The 6,000-nt window shown below is 50.2% G+C and overlaps 1 protein-coding gene across 5 annotated transcripts in view; it reads right to left on the bottom strand.

The window, feature by feature from the left end:
• Positions 1-5,716, bottom strand: part of FARP1 (FERM, ARH/RhoGEF and pleckstrin domain protein 1) — a 217,377-nt gene extending 211,661 nt beyond the window's left edge. For all 5 annotated transcript variants that reach the window (XM_086771247.1, XM_086771262.1, XM_086771254.1 and 2 more), the window contains exon 1: positions 5,393-5,716. The gene's annotated coding sequence lies outside the window, so the exon portion shown is untranslated. The remainder of the gene's footprint in view (positions 1-5,392) is intronic.
• Positions 5,717-6,000: the final 284 nt, after the last annotated feature.

Here is a 6,000-nt window from a genome sequence, read left to right on the forward strand (position 1 = left end):
AGCTCACGTGCTTGATCCAGGCACAGAAAAAAAAAAAAAAACCAAAACATTTGAGAGAGCGTAACCAACAGAAAAATCCATGATGCGGAGGAAAAAGAGCCAATTAAATGTACACAGGTTACTGAACAGCTAGACCCTTTGTGCCACATTTGCCATTTGAATAAATTGACAAGTGTCTTCTTGACCGGTGCCTGTGGTGCAAGTGACCAAAAATAAGGGTCCTTGCTTAAGGAGATGCAGTCGTCAGTATTATTAGTGGCCAGCGATCAAACCACTGGGCCTGCAATAATCAGGAGTGAAAGACGCAGAAAGGCTGACAGTGGCCAGCAGAAGCCCCAGCCTGGAGAAGGAAGCAGCCAACAGTATCAACTCCTGCCAATCACTGCTAGGTTTTCCAGTTTACCAGTAAGTACCTAGCAGTGTTTCGTACGAGACAATCCAGGCACCCAAGCAGCTCATCCCAGAGGCAACAGTCCTATTTCCTCTGTGTAAACCGAGCGTACTGCCGGCACTCCAACCCAGTTGTTTCAAGCAGGAATGGCTCGCTACTCATGTCTCTGTTCACAAAGTCACAGTTTTTCCTCGAAGCTGTCTATATCATACATCTCCAGCTGCAGAATTTCTGTAATACCTTGTGTATTATAGAAATACATGCTTTGGGGAGACTTAGACCTTGGGGGAGGAGAAGAGGTCCCCTTTGGTTGCACAACTTACCCTTTTAACTTCTGTGTTAACATACCCAATGAAGAAGAGAGCTTGAAACGGCAATTTAAAGAGCCTTATAGGACAGTAGAATTACACATCAAATTGTAGTATAATAGTCTCTTACTGTTCTTTCATTATGGAAAATTCAGTCACCCTGCAAGGCCCAAACCATTACTTTGGCCCCTCAAGTCAGCATATTTGGAAGGAAACTGGGAGGGAAATTATCGTTAACATTACTACTCATTTGAGCAATCTTGTACCACGGGACAGCAACCTCCAGCACTGATGCCAAGGTACCAAAAAAAACCTGATTTTAATGGCAAGCAGCAGAGCGCTGCACAGGCAAGGCATCATCAATCAGGGAACCAGCAACACCGCCTCAGAGACATGGTCTCCCACCCTTCAGTGGGCCTTACCACTACACCCGATTTACAGCCTGGGAAAGAAAACACAGTCTGGAAACACCGTCCCTGCCTTATACTGAAATACAACCCAACTCCTCAAGTGTTCCTCACAAATAAGTATTGTACAGAAATCTTCTACTGCAAACCACCGTATCCAGATTTAATGGCTTGAGAAAGTTCTTTCCTTCATTTTATACAATGACACAAACCCCAGACTTTACTGTGCAGACTTTATTGCGTAACATTCAAGGGCACATTACAAAAATCACGGTTCCCTCTGAGATCAACAGAAAACAGAACTGTAGCACCTCCGTGAACTTCACCAACAAAGCTCCTTTTTATTTGAGTACCAACTAACAGAGTCACCACTCTTTTTCTCTTTAAGTCCTTCTTGACAACCAAACATTACAAATAGTTTCCCCCATTTATATTTCCAGACTGAAAAAAAAATAAAATATGCAGTTGCATACCCTGTTTCTCAAATCCCCCAAAAGGCCTATCATATTTTCATTTCCCATCATATTTAATTGCCTACTTCATTACAGACAGGGCTAAAAAGCTCATCATGCTGCAATTGATTACTAACAAGTTATTGCCCACATCTGATACAGACTGACCTAATTGTCTGATTTGCCTACATTTCTGCAGGCCAAATTTACTGACATTTTGCACAAATTCAAAGCTGACTGAGCCCGATGACCTTTTATACCTCTGTAATTAGTATTCTGTGCCTTTACAAGCAGAAAGGCAAGCAGCCCCTTTACACTCCCTAATTCAGCAGTCCCTCTGTAAACCGTAAACCTCACCATCCCGTCAGCAACTACCAGTCTGCAAAGGCCCTTTTAAGATAAATATGCCGATTTCTAAAAGAAGAAACAGAAAAAGCAGGACAAGTTGGTGGACTCGAATTCAATAAACAGCATTTTTATCATGCTTTTCTAAAAAAGACAATATAAAATAAGGACATTGGCACAGACAAGCATCATGAAAAAACAGTGGAAAAAAAACCCCCAAACTAGAAACCAAAACCAGTAAGTTTAGTCCCTATCACTAACATCATAGTACAACATGAAAAGTATAACACAAATATATCAATTACAAAATTGATTCTGCACTGGAACATAACCAAGATTAGTAATACAGAGGTTTAACTGCAGAAAACATCCACTAGAACTTCATTTATGTATCTAATCTGGTTTTGCAACCCAATCCTACAGTTGCAAAAAATACTTCCTAATGACGAACGCAAGTTTAAAAAGATGAGTCGAGTCAATGAGTCGAGTCAATTCTACTGAAGTGAAGCTCTGGATGCAGCAAGGCGCACATCTGCATTTCCCCAAGCGAAGCAGAGGGGAGGACGAGGTCAGAGCACTGACCCGCGCTTCAAGTTCCAGTCTCGGGAAAAGAGGGGCAGACAACCATTAACAACCAGAGAAGACATAACGTCGGTCTTTGCACAGGTTTCCACCTTGCAAAACCTGAGGGACACACTCAGCCGGCAACGTTGGACATGATTCTTTAGCCCACTGGCAGCCCTGAAATTTCTCTGCCCACCAGCCAACTCATCGCTGCAAACCCTGCAAAAACAAGACTGTCTCATGGACCCTCTTCCCCAGCTTCATGCCCTAACAGATCCCAGTTTGGGAGTCACTGCACCAGTCAGTCCTTTTTAAGAAGCTGTGCCCAAGAGCAAGCCAAAGACTTAATGCAAAGATATTTTCAACCAGAGAAGCATTTCTTCTGCATAGCTACCTCACGAAGCATATATCATCTAAAAGCACTGGGAGCCTCATATTCATCAGTGTCAAGAATTTTTATATTTTTTAAAAAGAGATGCTAATTTTCATCATATATTAATTTCTTAAGTGGAAGTTTGGATTTTTTTCCTAAGTCAAATTAATCTAAAATCAGCAGGGAAAATTTACTGAACAGCGCTATAAATTCTGAATTTTCTATCTGAGTTTTAGTGCAGAAATACATCTCCTAAAGCAAGTCTTTCCCTCTTCTTTTTCAAGCCATCACATTTAAGCAGTGTTTCCCCTTTGGTCATTTATCATCCACAATTTTCTTTAAAAAAGTTTGGTTACAAGTAGCATGCTTTAAGATATTGATTACAAAATGACTAATGAACCGTGTCAACCTGGGGAGAGGGGAAAAAAAAAAAATCTAATTTGAAGTCCAGCCGTTAAAGAAATGACAGGCTTTGGTATTACACATTCAATCTCTTACCAACTTTTGACATTTTAAAGTTCTATGTCATTGTGTGTTACACTTTCTGCCCACTTTCCTAATTTATTTGGTTTATTCAAGACAACAGAGGGTAGAAGAAAAGCAACACAATTTAATTGGCTATACACAAGATACTGCAAAAAATGAGCAGAGAAATACAGCTTTCTGACCCTTCCCATGATGACGACAGTTGGCCCTACTGCCAACGATCCCGTCCGCAGCGACATTTGAACTTAGCTTCATGGGGATAAAAGAATTTACAGTGTGTTTGGGCTGATATAGCAATGTCTAAGCCTTCAAAAATAGCCATCGTAATTCAGCATATTATGTATAACCCCTCATCTTTGCTATTTGCAAAGGAAAGAAAAGAGACTACCCAATCCTAGAGCAAAACCATACCTAAGAGGACAAAGCTCCGACTTAGAAAGCAAAAACATCAAGTGGGACCCCCAAACCAGAGTTGTTAGGCATCGCTCAGCACCGGATGTTTCCGATACTGGGGAAGGCCAGGGCAAAGGGGAAGACAGGCTCCCACCTGGCAGCATTAACAGCCCAGTCCTTGCACACACAGAGGTGCAGGGCAACTACAAGCCCCAGGACGCAACGCAGCAGGCCCGGCAGACCCAACGCTCCCGTGCCCTGTCGTGTCAGCCGGCGCAGAGCTTCGAGACCCTGGCAGGTCGGACACGTGAGGCACAGCTAAGAGGATTTTGTCCTTTCTTGCTCCGTGGGACCATTTCTTAAAAGGCTCAGATCCACTAATTAGCTAGATACCACAATTCTCGTGTAAACTTCTGTAAGCAGGGGAAGAGGGTGTCTTAATTCAGCAGAACATTTGGGGCTTTTCTTAAGCAGACTGCTTCAGAATTTTATTTTTGTTGGCTTGATTCCAACATCAGCTGCTTGCTGTAAATACATACTGGAAGCAATACAAGGAGCAAGAGTCAAAGTATCTGGGAGACAGGAATAATAAACCAGCTGAGCGATGCTGTTCCTTTAGAGCCATCATCTTTCCACTCTCCAGGGACAAATCTCTTTGAAGGAAACCCGGGTAAGAAGGCTGTGACCAAAAAAGATATGAGACGCGTTTCATTTATTTCATGCCAGCAAATCGGCAAGTTTAAAAAAACAAAAAAAAAAAACCAAAAAAACCCAACTCCACAGAGTTTGGATCTGCCTTGAAAGCAAAGCAGGGGAATCACAAAAGAGAAGGCCTACTACACGCAAGCTCCCGCTCTGAAAATAACTTCTGTTTGCTCCAAACTTTCCCCGGCGGTTCACGGCCGTTGAGGCCGGTCACACCGCAGAGCGGGAAACGCTCGGTTCCCAAAGCGGCGAACTTTTCCAGCTCGGGGACGGGCGAGGCGACGGCAGAGGCGTCGAGAGCACCAGGCCGGAGCCAGCCCGCCGCGCCCCCGGGTGTGAAGGCGGAGGGGGCACCGGCCGGCGGGGGGCCGTCACAGCCGCTCGGGGAAGCGGCCCGGGCCGGCCCGTCCTCCCCCGAGCCGCCCCGGGGCCGAGGCGGGGAGGGAGGCGGCTCCCACCCCCCGGAGCGGAACCTCCCCGCGGGCTGCTGGCCTGGGCTAAAAGCCCTTCCTCGGTCCGTCCCGCCAACTCCGCCCGTCAACCGGGCGTCCCCTCAAGGGCTCCACAACCACCCGGGAGGACGCTCCCGGGTTGGGGCCGGACCCCGGTCCCAGCCCGGGGGCGAAACAAAAGGCACCAAGTTGAGCGGCCGCCTCCCCGCCCGGCCGCGGTGGCCTGAGGGAAGCGGGGGAGGGAAGGCGGTCCGGGCGCCTGTGCCTCCCCGCGGATTACCCGCCGTCATGGGATTACAGCGGGGTTGAGCGGGGTGTCCGCCGGCTGTCACCGCCCGGGGAAGGGGCCGCCGTGCCGGGGTTGGGGGGGAAAAGGGGGCGGCTTCACGCCCTCACCGCCCCGCGGGCGGGTCCCGCCGCCTGCCCCGCAGCCCTCGCCGCGGTGCCCGGCGGGGCGGGAGACACCCGCTGCCGCTCCCCACCCCTCCACCCCATTGTTCGCCGTGCCGCCCTTACCGTGTGCGGGGCTGGGGCTGCGCGGGCTCCCGCCGGCTCTCCTCGTCTGCGGCTGGTGCAGGGGCAGTCGCGCTTGGCCGCCGGAGGTCCGAGCCATTAAAAGCTCCGCGGGGAGGAGGAGGAGAAGGCGGCGGCAGGAGTGGTGGCGGCGGGGGAAGGAGGAGGTGGAGGACAGCGGGGGGCTCGCAGGAGAAGGGTCGCCATGTCCGGCTTCGCAGCGGGGGAGAGCCCACCGGGCCGGGCGCTGAGGAGAAAGGGGGCAAGCGGCGACGGAGGAAGGGGAGGGGGGGAGCCCTGCTGCCGGCTGCAGACCGGGGGAGCGGGAACTGGACGCCGCTCGCCCCGCTACCGCGGCTGCACCTCCCCTAACCCTGCCCCCTCCTCGGAGGGGGAGCCGCCGGCCGGAGTAGGCGGCCGAGAGCCCCCTCCAGCGTTCACAGGCGGCGGCGGCGATTCGCCATGGCCGCTCGCATCAGCGCTGCCGGCGGCGGAGGGAACGGAGTGCCCGCCCAGCGAGCGCCGCCCGGCCGCAGGTAGCCGGGCAAGCCCTCAGGGACGGGGAGGAGGAGCAACGACCACCGCCCTGCGCCGGTGCGGGGGGACCTCCG

The sequence above is a fragment of the Chlamydotis macqueenii genome, chromosome 1, assembly GCF_036417535.1.
Source record: "Chlamydotis macqueenii isolate bChlMac1 chromosome 1, bChlMac1.mat, whole genome shotgun sequence".
NCBI lineage: Eukaryota > Metazoa > Chordata > Aves > Otidiformes > Otididae > Chlamydotis > Chlamydotis macqueenii.